Here is a 17,112-nt window from a genome sequence, read left to right as displayed (position 1 = left end):
GCTCACATCAATGGTACTTCCATCCTTCTCAATGCTCAGGCCCCAAACCTAGAAATCATCCCAACTCCTTGCTTCCTTTCACAGCCTGCACCAGATCCATTAGACAATCCCATCAGCTAACCTTTTTAAAAAAAATCCAAATTCAACCACTTTTCCCCCATTCTCTTTTCTATTTCTGCTCAAATGTCACTTTGGCAGTGAAGCTTCCCTGAATGTCCATAGCAGCACCAATCCCCTCTAACCGCCCCACCCTGCTTCATCTTTACCCACAATCCTTATCAATAATCTATTTACTAGCTTCCTTTCCGTTAGACTAGAAGCATCAGAAGGGCAGGGATTTGGTTTAGTTCACAGCTTACACCCTAGTAGCCTAGAACACTCTCTAGCATAAAACTCAATAAATAGGGGCACCTGGGTGGCTCAGTCGGTTAAGCGTCCGACTTCAGCTCAGGTCATGATCTCATGGTTGGTGGGCTCGAGCCCTGAGTCAGGCTCCGTGCTGACAGCTCGGAGCCTGGAGCCTGCTTCCGATTCTGTGTCTCCCTCTATCTCTCTTTGTCCCACCCCCAATTGAGCTCTCTCTCTCTCAAAAATAAACAAAATTTAAAAAAAATTAAAAAAACAATAGATGTTGAATGAATAAGTTTGTATGTTAGGAATATTCATTCTTGTATGTCATAGATGTCATAAATATCAGCCCCCTTTTGGCCTTCTAACTTTGCTTACGTATTTGTAGGCACAGTTAAAAGTAACATTAAAAAAAAGCCTTTTCTCAGCCCCAAAATACAAATGCCCTCTTTACTAATATTTTTGTAACTTTATTTAGCTCTTTATCCATTTGGAAATTATTTTTGATACACTACTTACGGTTGGAAACTTATTTCCGTCCAATGGATAGATAACTGTGCCAACACCATTTACCAGACCTTCTGTTACCCGTCATTTGAAAGGCCACCTTTATTGGTTTATTGTCCTATTCCGTTCCTTTGACCTAGTTACTTCCAGTCCAGTCCTATGCTATTGTGGCTTTATAATACATTTTAATATTGGGTAGAACAAAATCTTCTCCCTCTTACTACTTTTCATCTTCAGAATTCCCCAGTTATTCCAATGTATTCCTTGAGAAGCAGGTTATAATCGTTTAATCAGATCAACGGTGGCTGCCATGATAATCCTCATTATTACTGACAGTAGGAGAAGGAGACCAAGGAGGAGTAGAGTCCTACCCTCGGGGTCTCGGCGACCCTCTGGGCTGCGGGTCAGTTGCAGGGTGCCACGTCTAGCCCCCACTGTCTCTTTGTGAACAGCCAGACGACAGCCTGAGGTGGACTATTCCAAGTTCCAGGGCTCCCGGGAGAAAGCACCCTTCCCAAAAAGAACTCCCATGGGAACTGCCAATGACAGCAGGTGGGGGGGTTGGGGAGGTGATTTATTACCTGAAGTTAGAGTTCTTAAAGCTCAGATCCACTGCGAGAGAAGCAAGGGGCCACGGGGCTTATCGGTCACCTCAAAGCGATTTTCATGTTTTGTAGTTTCCTTTCGGGCAGTCAACTTCTTCCAGAAACCTACAGTGGGGCCCACAAGAAAAGAACACCCAGCCAGGTCACTTGGGGGAAGATAAACTGAACGATCTCCTGTTGGCTAAGGGACACGGGGGAGCTAGCTCCCGACTCCTGGTCAGAGGCTCACAATCCCAGCCTCCAGCTGCCTATTAAACCCAACTGCGGACACATGAAGGAAGCTGGCAGGCGAGATTTTTCTACAAAAAACAATCCTTTTTAAGTGATTAAACATGGATTCCTGGACGTGCCTTTAAGAGAAAGAAGATTAGCTGTACTTTTCATTTCTCCTACTGGCTCTGTGTCAGGCACTGTTCTCACCGCATCATGTAGATTAATGTATTTACACCCCAAAACAACCACGAGGTAGACGCTACTATTTTCTTCACTGTACCGATGAGAAGGCTGAGGCAGAGAGAGACGTGAAGACACTAGCCCAGGTCACACAGCCGCGGGGCCCCATCGCCGCTGAGGACAGCCTCCGCTCTCTCCCAGGTGAAGAGCCGTCCGAGCGCAGACAACAAGGAACAACAGAAAACAGGCCTTCAGGAAACACTAAGCCAAAGCACGTGCGCACAGGGCCAATATCTGAGACTGCTAGAGGCAAGGTAAGAGGTTTATAGGAAATGCCCGTGAAGCTCATGTACAGAGTCTGGGCACCTAGAGCTAAGGGGAAAGGCAATTCGGAGAAGGTGCTTGTGTTATCAAATGGCCTGCCGCCCTGCCCTTCTCCTACTGGCGGGAGACGGGTCTCCTCTCGGGCCTGTGGTCCCCGCGTCTAGAAGGAACTGGCTCTAAAGGAAGAGGGCCACACCTGCCCTCCCATTCCCTTTCTGGAGACGTCAACATCAGGTCTTGAGTGGGCCTTTCCTGACCTTTCTGAAGCAAAAATTCTGGGGTTTCACAGTCTGCTGGCTACTTCTTGCAGCCTTTGGAATACCTTGGTCTTGAACGTCCAGAAATAGGGCTGCTTTTGTCCTCTTGACTTAAGCTTCTGTGTGGTCTGATTCAGACACCCTCACTGACCCGGGTAGCCACAGTCTGGACACGTGCAAACAGCAGGACAGGATTTTGGGGTTCTAGTCCCTAAGCCTCAGCTGAACAGCCCATGGACATCAAGTCCCCAGGGCAGTGCTGCCCAAGCACTTACCCTCCAAGAGTGTCTTCACCACGCGTGACTCGGATGGCGACACCAGGGCTGGTCTGGAGCCCCCCCACCTTTGCAAGGACCCCTCTCACAGTTACCTGTTGTCTCTTGGAGCTCCCTCCCTGGGTTCGGTCTGATTCCCCACATGGGTCCCACGCTCTCCTCCAGCCCCCAGATGAGGACCCACCCTGGGCACCCCCTCCTTCCCTCACCCTGCTTGCCCTCTGACGATGGGCCACTGCCTCCCTCCATGCCGTTCTCCTCCCCAACCTGGGCCCTCCATACTGTGGTCACAGATAGGATCCCCCCCTTATTTAAAACACTTCAGTAGCTCCTCCCCTGCTCTGCCCCAAGCCTTCCAGAAACTCCCTACCAGGAAACATCAAACCTCCACAACAGGTTGGTTGGTTGGTTGTTTGCTTGTTTGCTTGCTTGCTTGCTTGCATTTCCTGCCCCGCCCAGCCCTCCCCATCTGATGCCTAAAGCTCTAGGCACTTAAGTTCTCAAGAGCACGTGACCTCCACTGGCCCACGCTGCTTTGCCCTTTACTAATTGGTCACCTGGTGAACGGCTCTCCTTTCAAGTGCCTTCAGGTTGAAGGCATTTCTGGCTCCCCCGAGAGGCCTTCTGGCTCTGCCCATGCTGTTCTGACCCTTCTCTTCACACCCGCGGCCCCTCCACTCTCTGCCCCGCCTCCGTGATCTCACTATTAGGGAGTCCCCTGGTACCGCACCTCACTCTCTTTCCCTCACTTCTCCAAAACTTAGATGAAGGCTCTCAGTACCAAAGCCCATATGAAATTTCTTATCTGGATCAGTTGTTCCAATACTCAAATTTCCTTTATAGAAATAATGAATGCTCCCACAAATGCTGGCACTATATTTTGCAAAACAAAAATCAGAAAGGCCTTTCCCGTATGCTTGGACAAAGTAAGGAAGCTTGAATCAGCTGTGACAAGTATTTCTGGAAAGCTGTCTTCTCTCCAAGAAGGTGTTCTTAGATGTAAGACAATGAATGAAACAACAAAAGAAAACCCCTCTTTCTGTGATTTCTTCCGATAGAGAACTGAGCCCAGGGAGGGAGCTCCAAGAGACAATAGGTAACTGTGAGAGGGGTCCTTGCTAAGGGGAGCTCCGGGCCAGTCCTGATGCTGCCATCGAAGTCACACATGGCAAAGACACTCTTGGGGGAGCCTGGCCTGGAATCGGGGACCCCATGTGTGTCCACTTCTGAGCTGGAGACTTCCAAAGGAGGGGGAGGCTCACCGGATGTCAGAGGAAGCAAGGCACAAAGAGACTTGTGCAGTGTGCTTGGGGAGAGCTTGATGGTACCCTCAGTAACCCCTCAATCCCCTCGTGCTCCTTGGAGCTCAGGAAGAAGAATCTCAGGGGCTCCATACAAAGGAGCACGGGGCTGGAAGGGGAGTCCCAGCCTCGGCTAGCCCCTGCAGAGCACCTTGGCAGCTGAGAAGGGTGAGGGTGAGCCGAAAGCCGGAGAAACCCACAGGGGTCATCGACGAGAGGATGAGAAACCCACCCATGTCATCTACAGGAGGATGACCACATTGAAGACCACCGATGGCAGACCAGGCGTCTCTCTCTGCTTTCCCTCCTCCTTGACCCAGTACCCCAACATGCTACAAGAAGGGGAGGGGGCGTGTAGCTTGCATTATGGTTCCAACTGTTAGCCTCCCCTCCCTGCGAGGACAGTGTGCAGGACGCCCCAGTGTTGGCCCTGCCACGTGATTCTCCTTGATGGATGAATGCCAGCGGAAGGGACGGCCTCAGCTTTCTAAAAGAATCTTTACCACGTGTTCCTTTGTGCCGAGAGCGGGAATTTCCCGGAGCGAGGCTCCTCCTTTCGAGGAGGTCCCGGATGGATAGAGGCACGAGGAAGAAATAAAGCTTTGCTACTGGGAGCCACTGAGAGGCTGAGGCTGGGTGTCACTAGGGAGACCAACTCTTCTGTTTGCCTCAGACCTTCCCACTTTAGCACCGCAAGTCCTGCCTCCCAGAAAACCCGTGTCCCCCACAAACCAGGACAGTCGGTCACCTAGTTCCTACCGCTGCATCTCTCACCCATCCGAAGCAGACCGACACAGGCAGGACGAAGGAAGCACAGACGGGATCCTGGAGCCACTGACGGATCCCCTGATCTGGGAGGAGGGAAGGGACAGGGATGTTCACACTGGCCTAGTTTCATCTTCACAATAACCCATCCGTTAATTGTGGTCATTATCCCCATTTTCCAGGTGAGGATGGAGGAGGCAAAGCTAACTTGCTTAAGATAACGCAGCTGGCAGGTGGGGACGGAAGCCCAAGTGTGCCCGGCTCCATGCTGGGTCTTCTGACTACCACACCACTGCCAGTCCCATCCCCAAAACCACCCCCAGCCCCAATCCAAGCATTCCTGGAGCAGGCATGAGGGGAAGTAAGAAAAGGCAATCCTAGTTCAAGACAGCTACAGAACCTGAACCAATAGGTTTGTCTCTGGGCTTCCTGGCAGCCAGGGCAGAGAAGGAAACGTCCAGCCCTCACACTGGCTGGGAAGTGTATCCTCCGGACAGACCGACCAGGGAGGGGTATCTGTCAGGAAGGTTTATGGGACCTGAGCAATGCCGGGCCTAAGGGCTCTGAGGCAACAAGCTTTGTGAAAGAAGAGAGTGCTTCCCCCTTTTAAAATGGGACCTCAGTGAACACCTGCCCCGGCCTGCCCCTACCCTCAGGTGTGACAGCTGATGGTGCTCTGTTAAGCCACGTTGTGAAGCCCCAGTATGTCACTAGGGTGGCAGTGTTTGATGGCGTAGCTTAATAAGAGGGCGTGGCTTAGGAAAATATGGACGCTAGGGAATCAGCATCCTCGATTACCCTACTAGCTGTATGCTTACTGATTTGCTTCCTCAAAACCCCAAGCCTTCCAGTAAGGGCCCCTGCATGGCCATCTCTGTATCCCACAACCTTCAGGGGCCTGCCCTGGGCACAGAGGTGTTCCAGAAGTACTTTCCCTCCCTGCCTACCCCCCCCCCCACCCCCGACCAACCCCAGAGGGCCATGGCAGGTGGCCCTTGGTCCCATCCTCCACGTTCTCCACGATGTGGTGCTGGGGCCTGGCTCCAAGTTTACTGAGGGAATGGATGAGGAGCTGCTCTAGTCCGTTCAGGTGGTGGTGGTCTCTGAGCAGAGGCAAGAGGCTGGAGGGGCTCTGTCTCCTCTGCAAGTCCCTGGGCCCTCCATGGTCTCTATGACAGCCTGTGGGGAGTTCAGTTGCCTTGCTTTGCAACAGATGCATTTAGAGAATGTTCGCCCAGTAAGGCCAGGTGCTTTGAGCCTAAGGTAACAGGTGTTTGCATCGGGGTCATTCAGCGAGGATTTGTCTAGCCCCTAGGGCACTGGGGACACAGGGAGGAATCAGCAGTCCTAATGTTCAAGATCCCCTCAATCGAGTTGGAGAGACAGGATCTAAATAAAGACATGACCGCATGCTCGCTGCAAGGGGCGGAGCCAGGCTTACACTTGCACAAACAGCACAAGTCCGGGATGTGCCTCTGCCGTGGTAAGTGGCAGAGATCTGCGGAGCCGTTATGACAAACTTCCAGCAGGTGGCAGTCAAGTGTCTTGAGGAAGGAGGGCCTTTCTTCCCTAGCTGTGAGGCAAACGTAAGGGACAGGAGCAGAATGGAGGAGGAAAGACTTAGCTTAGGGGCTGGTGTGTGTGTGTGTGTGGTGTCGGTGAGGGAAGGAGAAGGAACCAGGGTGGCGGTGAGACTTGAATTAGGGGCTGCAGATGCTTGCCTGGTGGACTGGGCTGTTGGAAGTCTGTTCTGAGCTGGGGAAAAAAGCACTGACCGTGGCTGTCAGGGGCCAGGGGATCCCTGTCTGTGGCACCTGTGGACAATCCTGCTGGTAGCTCTAGATGCTTGGGAATCCCGGAATCAAGCACAAATCAAGGAGGCAGCGTTTGGAAGCACAGGGCTTGGAGGGCCAGTTGAGAGGGTCTCACGGGGGCAGGATTTGTAAGTCCTGGGGAATTCTGTGAATGAACACAAGGCTGGTTCTTGTGGAAGAAGTCTTCAACACGATCAATGGAACAGGACCTACAACATCCCAGTCTCCAGGGGCTACTGAGGGCCCTTAGTGGGATTCAGAGATCTCATGAAGAGTCACGAGACAGAGCACGCACCTCGCCCAGCACAAGCGCTTAGTAAATGTTTGCTGAATGAATGATAAAAGAGATGCCTTCTTAGACCTTCGCCAAGTCTATTACTGAAGTCTAGGAAGAAGAACCTTTCTTCTTCTTTTTTTTACTGTATAGAATAAGAGAGCCTGGCCCTAAAGACTCAGAGGGAAGAACACTATTTCCACCAGAAAACTTACTGCCTGAAGTTGAAGAAAGTTCTGGAAAACTTCCGCATCTTGTTCTAAAGGAAACCAAAGGATGCAGTGCTGTTATCTCGTGGTAGAATCAAGACACTGGTGTGAGGGAGAGCAGACGGGGAGGCCTGGGAGGCACTCTGAGTTCCAGGTCAGGGCTGTGGATGGAGGCAGGCTGGCCCAGCCAGCAGGGGTGGACCCAAGGAGGGTTGAGACTCTGAGGAGAAAAGAGATATGCCTTCTCTGAGGATGTGGGCAAGGTGAGAGAAAAGGGGAAGAATACTGAGCAGGTGTTTCTCCAGAGCCGGTGGATCAGGCATGTGACGTCCTTGGCACTTTCACAAGCAGGGGCTGGGGAAGAGCTGAGACTCTCCCCCTGGCAAGGGGCAGGTGGGGCATGGACAAAAGGGCGAGATCATGGGCACATGAGGAGGGAGGGCAGGGCAGCGGTCAGTGCAGGGCCTCTGGAGCCAGACGGCTGGGTTCAAATCCCAGCTCTGCCACCTACGAGGTGTGCGTCCTGGGCCAGTTCCGTGACCTCTGGGAGCTGTACTTTCTCCCCCGTAAAATGAGAAGGATGCAGTCACAGACTGAATGAGCTCAGTATCGGAAAAGCACTTAGAACGCTCATCAGATTAACTGTGCTTATTGAAATGGAGGGCCTCACGCTGCTGAGGAAAGGAGGGGTAGGAGGCTGTGGAAAGGTAAGCTGTGATGTCAAAGAAATGAAACTCAGACGGGACACTCTGGAATGAAGGAGCTCAGAAATGGTAAGAGCAGAGTGTGTGTGCCTGCCAGTGGACATAAAGAACTTAACAGGGGGCTCTGGGGACCAGGAGGGAGTCAGTGAGGGGGGCTGGGGAATGGGTAGAGGAACCTGGGCATGGGGTGGGGGCCGGAGGAGAGGGCAGTATTTTGCAGCAGGGAGGACTCATGACAACTGGAAAGCTGAGTGGTATTTCGGGAGTCCAACCCCTTCATTTTACTTCAATGAAACCAACATACAGGGAAAGAGCTCCTCCTACAGAAAGCTGGGAACAGGATCATGAGAAACTTAAGTCAATAGCTGATAGTAACAGAACTGCCTGGGAAGGTGAGGTGGAGAAAGCAGGGACAGTGATTTCCCTACAGAGACGGGCACCACAGCGGACAGCTGGCTGCCCAGGGCTGGGGGACTCCCAGCTGAGGGGTGTTGGGGGACAGGAAGTAGATGTCCCTGTTATGGCTCACCTACCATAGGTTTTGGCTGACAGGTAAGGAGGCCTCAGATGGTTACCAGGCGCCCAAGGCCCTCAAGCAACCCCCTCAACGCACTCTACTGAGCACCCAAATCCACCAGGTAATTTGTACGGTGAAAAGAGTCAGGGAGTTGAATAAGTTTCCACCACAAACTGCATGTGGCAGTCAAATTTCAATCGAGGACAATGTCATAATCATGAAGACACCGTTAGCGTGCGGGTCCACAGTCACTCATTCGTTCATCTTTCAGCAAATATTTGCTGAGGGCATCCACATGCCAGGCACCGTTCTCCACAGCGGGACTGCGGGTGAAGACACAAACATCCTTGTCCTCACCTGGTACGCATTCTGGGGAGGAGGGCAAGCAGAGACGAGTAAGTAAGTGATGCTGGCAGGTGGGGAGCGCTGGGGCGAGAACTCAGAGTCGGGGCGGGAGGAGCTCTGGAGACGTGGCAGCGGGGAGGTGAGGAGGTGAGACGTGGAGGGAGGAGCACTCCAGGCCGGGAGGAGCCTGCACAAAGGCAGAGAGGGAGCCGAGGCTGTCAGGGGACCAGCCCTGGAGCAGGGTGGGCACAGACCACGTGGTGCCTGGCGGGCCCCCGTGAGGGCCTTGGTTTTGCCTCTGAGTGAAGTGGGGGGATGATGGGCCCCCACTTGGGGCTAAGCCTGGCTGCAGGGTTGAGAAGAGATGGTGGGGAGGGGGGACCTGTGTGTGCAGGTGCATGTGGCGGTAGCGGTACTGGGTGGGTGGGTGCACCTGCTTGTGCGTGAGCGTGCCTGTGCCTGCGTGTGTGCGCACGGGTGAGCGTGATGCGTGTGCGTGTGTGGGAGTGAGTGTGCACATGCTTGCATGAGTGCGTTGGGGAGGCCCGCGAGGAGAGGGCTACGATGGCCTGGGGAAGGTGACACAGCTCGGTCCCCGCCCAAGAGTGCGGGCAGTGAGGAGGGCATGACAGGGCTCGGGGCTGTGTGGCCAGGTGAGGTGATGAGTTGCGGTCACTTCCTGGTATACTCTGGAGGAACAGCTGACCGGACTTTCTGATTTTTTTCTGGCATGAGGGGTGACAGCCACTCTGTGAACTGCACAAAGGCTCCCAGGTATGGGGGTGCCTGGGGGTGAAAGTCCCAACGTGAGCTCTACTTGCCAGGCTGCATGCCCTGTGTGACGGCTGGAGGAAGAGGGATCTCTTGTCGTCCAGCCAGAGGCCAGCAGCCATTGGTTGGGGAACTGTTAAGTGAGAGGCACGACGAGACATCGAAGTTGCAGGACGGAGTGCACAGCTGCGCACTGCACTCCTGCTGCCCCTCCCCTCCCATCTGGAGCGGAGACTGCCTCCTGGTTACTGAGCATCACCCCTGCTGGGGACGGTGCTGACTCAGATGTGGCTTATTTGGTGGGCATAACAACCTTTTGGGAAAGGCATCATCATCAACATAGTGTAGAAGATGGCAATGAGGCTCAGAGAGGTACGGCCACTTGTCTGAGATCACACAGCCAGCAGGGGGAACAGACACCCAACCCCGATGTGCCCAACTGGAGAGCTGGGCCCCACATGGTTTGTGTCTTCAGTGACTCAGCAGAGGAAAGCGAAAGTAGGAGATGTAGGGCAGGGCCAGCTGAAGCCCATCCCACCTCCTTCCTATGAGGCAAGGATGTCAGAACACAGTAAGGACGTGCCCCGACCAGGGTACTGGGGGGATGGCCAGTGTGTGTCTAACAGATGGTCCTCTCCGTTTTCACTCGCAACAACTGGAAACCTTTCTGAAATGTTCTTGTCCACCTGCCCGTCCCGTGAGCACAACTTGAGGAAGACGATTTGATCTTGGGATGGATCTCAAGGCCTTCCCCCAGTGCCCCAGCTCCCAGATGTTGCTGTGAGTGTTCCGGACCCCAGAAACATCCCTGCAAGTTCCTCTTTTAGCTAAAACGGAATCTGCTTGTTTGCTTTCATTCCTACGCAAGGAATAAAGCCATTATTTCAGTGATTTTGGTTTCCTTTTTCCAAGCTTTGGTTACAGCAAGTGACCGTCACATGCTCAAGGGTCTGGAAAAACACGAGTTCGTAAGGTGCTTTTCCTGGGAAAATATTCAGTGCAGGGACCACAACAAAAATAACAATGCAAAAACCGTGGCAGCAGAGACCACACGCTGGGCTTTTATGTTGTGCCAGTCAGTGTTGTTTCACTGAGTTTCCAAAGAAGTAACTAATTCTCAGAGATGTGAAGTAAATTGCCTGAAATTCTTAGCTCATGAACAAGAAAGTCATGATTCAAACTCAGGTCAGTTTGACTCCAAAGCTCTGTGACAGGTGAAGGACTCTCGTCCTTTCTTAATTAGACAAAACAAAAATAAAACCTCCTATAAATCGACAAAAAGGCAAATACCTCCCTGGGAAACCAAAGGTTACCAAGAGGTAAATTCACAACATTCACACAATTAATTCGTGTAGGCAGAGGACATAACACAACATGGTTAAGAACAGGGGCCTGGCCGGTTCTCCTTTCTGTAAAAATCTACACATGGATGTTCAAAAAAAAAAAAAAATGTATGTACAGGTGGGAGAGGTGAAAAAAAAACAGAGATGGCAAAGATGAAAAAAGGTGATAAAAATTCCTTTTCAGACTCTTTATGTATTTGCTAAAAGGGACAGGGGAAAACATCAAAACACCTTCTTTGTCTGACAAAGGATGCCATTAAAAATTCTGACGTCGGTTACATATCCTTAATGTAAAAGGACATTTTTTTAAAATTTTTTTTAACGTTTATTTTATTTTTGAGACAGAGAGAGACAGAGCATGAACGGGGGAGGGGCAGAGAGAGAGGGAGACACAGAATCTGAAACAGGCTCCAGGCTCTGAGCTGTCAGCACAGAGCCCGACGCGGGGCTCGAACTCACAGACCGTGAGATCATGACCTGAGCCGAAGTCGGACGCTTAACTGACCAAGCCACCCAGGCGCCCCTAAAAGGACATTTTTAAGAGAAATCAAGCAATTTTTAAATTAAGTTTTTATTGTTTATTCGTTATTCTTTTATGCTTTTTTAGGACCTAGTGTAGAGACTCCTTAAGTTCTAAAAGGCTCCTGGAAGAATTATCTGTCCCTAGGTTCTCCTGCCCATTTTCAGAAGCAACCAGTTACAGAAAGTACCTTTGTGTTTCTGAACAACCGCGGATGGTACTGCTCATCGACACCCCAGTTTTAACCGGGATCTGTTCACTTCTCGCCACAGAAAAGGGAAATTCACCTCTCTTCTATTACCTCTGTCATTATAGGCATGCATAAGAACCTAACCTCCCATTCAGCCAACAAAGTTGCATAATTATTTCGGGCAGATGAATATTCAGCTTTCATATTTACTATGAGCATGTAAATCCTAGGCGCGGTGGGGGCTATGTGGGGTATTCTGACCCCATTCCTTTGCTGCATACCTTTCTGTTTCCCTTTAATTGTAACCTGTTCTTTTTAAAGTTAAAAAAGATACGTCTAGGTATGTATATTTAACCCATTCTTCTACATTTGACTACGTCTCCCTTCAACTTATTCAAAAAAAACCATTTCTTTTCACTTCAGGTTTATCCTAAGGTTCCTCCAGCTAATTTATAAGCTAATATGCACACGCGCGCGCACGCACACACACACACACACACACACACTCCCTCTCTCATACTTGCAAAGGTTAAACAAATATTTTAAGATTCTTTTCACTTTCCTGCAATTTGTGAATAATATAACACACCAACACTTATAATTTCAAACACAATCTGCATAATACCCTGACTATAACACACAAAAAATAAGTTGGTTAAAATAAGATACTACGTACAGAGTCAATATGCAAATGTTGGGCACAGCTACTCCAGAAGACATGATGAAAGATCTAATGAGGTGCTTGGACCTATTTATAACGCATAGTAAACCTCATATACTTGGTGGTTGTGTTCCTGGAAAATTCTGTATATATTAAAAGCATGCAAAAATTATGTGTGTTTAGGTGTAAAGTAGAGTCATATTCCAGGCTCGGTCAACAGGGTTCCACCTCCATGAGTGCCCACTGAACTTCAGGAGGTTGTGTAGGATGCTGGACAATCCTTTGGTCTCCATGGGTGACATGCAGCAAATCCGCTTCCTGGAAGACAGCCCTGACCTCATGACCATCCCTGTCACAGCCAAATCGCCCTGCACATCCCAAAGACGTCCTACAGGGGGCGCTACGTGCCCATTCAGAACCAGCAGTTGGTTCAACTCTAGGTTTTCTACAAAGGGGCAAAGAGACACTAAGATCTTTATCCAAAGTCATATAGGAAAACGAACAGCAGTCAGGAGCTGATAAGGAGAAGGGGTTAACAGTAGAGGAAAAGGAAATTCTATTTGTGGTTATTGTCAGACATAACAGAAGTGCCAGGTGCCTTTTGTTATGCTCACCGGGATCTCATCTAATCCTCCTCCTATCAACCTAAGGGGTTAGTTCTATCAGCACCTCTAATTTTCAGATACAGACACCACCTTTCAGGGAGGTTAGGTCCTTGCTCAGGACCCCAAATTAGATTTTGTCCAATCCTTTCTCTATTGCTTCCAGCTGCTTTCACTCCAGGTCCCTGGGCCTGCACCTCAGGGATCAGGTCCCTCACTTTGCTACTTAAATCTTTAGGAACGACTAACTGGGGTGCACGCTGTCTGAAAAGCAATGAACAAAAAAGAAAGATGGTTCAATCCCAGCCTCTCGGCCCTCCTGGTTCAGCCACCGTGTGGCCTGTGCCCAGAGGTTTGTAAGTATGGGAAGCAGACTCCAGATGAAGCCAAAGACTCCTGAAGGAGCCCAGCCTGACCTGCCAGAGGTCAGGCCAGGACAGCCAATGTGACCGCGGGGACTTTTCCTGCCCTGGAAGGCCCATGCCTCCACAGTCCGTTCCACACTCCACAAGGTGGCAGGCAGCCCAGGGGCTGCAGCCCACACCACCGATGCAGGAAGGGCCAGACACCGAGCGAGGGCTTGGTCACCAAACCTTGAAGTGTCAGGTGTGGGGAACACTCTAGAACAGTCACTGCAGCTTCATGGCATGTCCGCCTCTGCTTATTTAACCTTCAAATCATCCCTATAAGAAGATAGTGCTATTTCCACCTTACGGAAGAGGGAACCAAGACCACAAAGGCCTGGCATCTAGATACAGAGCTGGCGAGGGGCAGGGCCAAGGCTCAAGCCCAGGTCAGACCGGCCCCAAGCCCTCCCTCTCCTGCCCTTCCTGGTTTATGCACTTCAGAGAAAAAAAAAAAAAAATGTGTATTTGACACCCTGCACCCAGCTTTGGAGGGCAGGTGGCCATCACATCCCCCTACCCCCTAACCTCTGGGGCTGTTCTGTGAGACTGAGCATTGGAGCAAGTACCTGAAAAGGGGGTCCACGCTTATAATCCTCAGGTACCTTTCTCCCTCAGCTTTCTGGCCACAAAACCATGAATAAGCACTTTAAACAAGGAACCCGTTGCATCAGACTTGATGTTCAGGAAAAGAAAATACAAATAGCCCATATTTGTCATCCTGATCGAAACCCACCCCACGGGGCCTGGTGGAACTCGGACGAACCCATCTGTTTGTTGATGACCGTGCACAGGCCTCTGCCCCATAGCCCACTGTGTGGAAACAAACCCTGAGGATATTTCATAGAAAAGGGTTCGACTCAGGCTCCGGTCAAGAGATTTCTTGGAAAGTAAGTCAAAGCAGGGCCAGGCCCCAGTCTAGCAGGCGACGAGCTTACATTGGGCACCCGGCCTGTGACATGTTATAGCCTCACAGCTAAGAGCACAAGCGTTGGAGCCAGACTGCCGGGGTCCACATGTCTGCTCTGCTGCTTGCTTGTGTAACTCTGGACAAGATTTGACCTCTGCTCCTCGGTTTCCCCATTGGTAATATGAGAATAGAGACAGTACCCGCCTCACAGAGTGGTTGGAGGCGGTAATAAACGCAACTCACGTAGAGAGCCTACAACAGTGCCTGGCACATGGTGAGCACTCAGGGTGCCTGTCGTTGATGGGACTACTGATTGCCATGTCACAGAAAGAACGGTTGATGGCTCTGGAGAACACAAACCCTAGTGAAGGAAAGGGGGTCAATGAGGAGACAGGGCCAAGAGGCAGAATTGGGTCAGAAAGAAGAAGGATTTTCTAACAAGCACACGTGTCCAAAAGACGGAGCAGGATGCCTGGGGTGTGGGCGCCTGAGGAGGCCCAGGGGCCCGCCTGCCTGTCAGGAACAGTACAGATGAGGTTTTCCTGCACAGGATGGTGGCCAGAGGAAGTGACCCCTGATGCCCCTTCCCACTGGCCCACGCTAGGACTCTGATGACGAGCAAGTAAGTGCCGATAGGCAGGGTGCGGCTGAGCCGCCTGAAGGAAGCGGGGAGAGACTTTGGACCGTCTTCACGTACACAACCTTCGGGACTTTCACTTCATTTTCTCAGAACACCATCTGGGGGGTGGGGGTGGTGGCGGCAGTGGACGCCATGACCAGCAATGGCTCGGTGAAACTCAGAAGTGTTTCTTGAACACCTGTGGGGTGCCTAGCAAAGCAATTCAGAAAGCGTGAGATGTCAGAGCCGTGGCAACAAACTATCAACATTTTCTTACTCCGGAGAATCGAACGACAGCACCATTTACTGAAGCTACTGTTACTGGGGACACGGACTGTGCAGTCATCAGGTGGGCCCGCTCCACAGGCAGCGCCTGGGGCAGGAGGACCGGGGGTCGTTCCGGCTCACAGGCAGCCTCCCAACCATCGCTCTGGCAAGGTTTTGGTGTTCTTTACCACCGAAACGTCCCCTGACCTGGTGTGCTTGGTTCTCTGGGCACAGGCGAAGACGCTGGGACACAGGGAAATGGCCAGGAGCAGGGGAGAGGGAAGGGAATACTCTGCTCCTTGAAAACGGATTCAGGAAGCATCCTCCACCATCATTTCAGTATCACCTTTGTCAACTATAAAAATGGAAAACATCCTTCAGAAGCAGAAACCATTTTATCAATGAAAAATTATCAGACGGTATAAAAACCACGATACCAATCCAAGAAAAATGATCAAATTCTGACACGAAAGCTCACCCAGCTATTTTCCAAGGATTTCGTGTATAATCGTGACTGCTAATTTATATGCTCTCAACTCTGAGAACTCAAAAGTGGGTAAGCGGCGTATCAAACCGATTAAGAAAAAAAAAAATTTATGGAGAGGACGCTGGAGACATTCTTTGTGCCGATTTCAGTTCTTTGCCTCCTGGAAACGCCCGCCAACATTGGTGAGAACCACCATCTGGAGTGGTTGGGGACTTACTGGGCAGGAAGACAGACCATCTCTTCTGCCTGGTAGGTTCCCGTCCCAGGCCATCGCGGTCCTTCCCCCTCGGGTGGCCTGGCTCTCTGCAGCTAACCCCTACTGCTGCTTCCTCCTGTATCTCCTCCCCGCTTGCTCCTCTCCGTGCTGACTGCTACGGCCTTAATTTAGGCCCCAGGCACGCCCCTCCTGGCCTACTCACATCCTCCCAAATCACTGGCCTCCAGCATCGCTAAGACGTGACTTTTCCAGAAGCTTCCACAGTCCATCCTTCCTCAACCTTTCTCCCCCCCCCCCCCCGCCCCGCCTCCTCCCAGCCTCAACAAGAGAACTAACACCAAGGCGCACTTCTGCGGGCACCGTGCAGGGCATCAGCCCAGGGAAGACAGAGACAGGTGCCAGCTCACAGGCCAGCTCCCATCCAGGGATACTGGCAGCCGAGTGCTGCACGAAGAAGGGTCCCGAAGGGCGGAAAGAAGCCACCATGAGCAGCACCTGGGAGCCCGAGGACGGGAACCGCCGGGCTCAGCCCCCGCCCCACTCGCCATCCCAGCTTAGGGCAGGGCGCCGCGCACGCTCTGGACCGCCTGTCCCTGGCCTGTGCTCCAGTCCCGCACTCCCTTTGGTGTTCCCGTAAGTCTCCTCAATGATGCGCTTTGAGGGCCCCTCCAAAACCGCCGTCTCTACTTTCCCGGGCACCACTGTGGCACCATACTCTCCTCCCCCAGTACTCGGCAATCGTGCGGCACCCTCCTCCTTTGGCAACCTCCCAGCATCCACGAGGCTTTTCCAAGTGGGTCGGAGAGCAGCTGCTTTTACCTTTGCCTCAGTGTCCCAATACACAGATTCCCAAGTCCCCCTCACCATTCCCCCCACTCAACTCGCCGGCTGTTGTACTCACACAGCCCTGTCTACTTGAGCACGTGGCGGCCACTGGCCTGTCTTGATGTCTGCCTGCCCGAGGCTGGGAACGCTGAAGGACAGAAATCACATCTGTTTAGCTCGCTGGCTCCGGGCCTGGCACAGGAGGGCCCCGTTAGAGCCCTGCTCCGCCATGACTCGCTGAGGAGCCCTGGGAAGGAGCCGCCCTCCTCCCTGGGCCTCAGCTTCCCCACCTAGACTAAGATGTACTCGGAGCTAGAGGGTTCCTGACGCCTTGCCCAGCTCCGACACACCACGAGAACACAGGCCACGAAGGACCAGCTGCGTGTCTTTCCTGACTGTGCGGGTAATAATCACTCAGTGATATCACCCTACAGCTCCTCTGGGTGGCACGGATCTGCCATTGCGAGGAGTGAAAACCCGGGAGCAGATACCCAGTGCTGGGGGGTGGGGGGGGGGGGTGTGCGCTTGTACCGCTAAGTATAATGGACAGCGAGGAGTGATTTTCTCTCCCTTTGAGAACATAAGTACACTCTTCTATATTTATACACCCCATCTCCTAATTTAGGCAGTGTAGAACTTTTTCTGATCAGCACTCACT

General features: G+C 51.9%; 1 protein-coding gene across 17 annotated transcripts in view; it reads right to left on the bottom strand.

Moving 5' to 3' along the window:
* Nucleotides 1-17,112, bottom strand: part of ARNTL (aryl hydrocarbon receptor nuclear translocator like) — a 99,407-nt gene that overhangs the window by 33,031 nt on the left and 49,264 nt on the right. For 9 of the 17 annotated variants that reach the window (XM_042959327.1, XM_042959320.1, XM_042959333.1 and 6 more), the window contains one exon: nt 1,437-1,565. The gene's annotated coding sequence lies outside the window, so the exon portion shown is untranslated. Of the gene's footprint in view, nt 1-1,436; nt 1,566-4,758; nt 5,674-7,078; nt 7,293-8,650; nt 8,826-16,530; nt 16,603-17,112 lie in introns of those variants that run through there. The other 8 variants (XM_042959322.1, XM_042959328.1, XM_042959321.1 and 5 more) reach the window with 7 other exon arrangements.

This window comes from Panthera tigris, chromosome D1, assembly GCF_018350195.1.
Source record: "Panthera tigris isolate Pti1 chromosome D1, P.tigris_Pti1_mat1.1, whole genome shotgun sequence".
NCBI classification, from domain to species: domain Eukaryota; kingdom Metazoa; phylum Chordata; class Mammalia; order Carnivora; family Felidae; genus Panthera; species Panthera tigris.
This window is presented reverse-complemented; position numbering and strand designations above follow the sequence as displayed.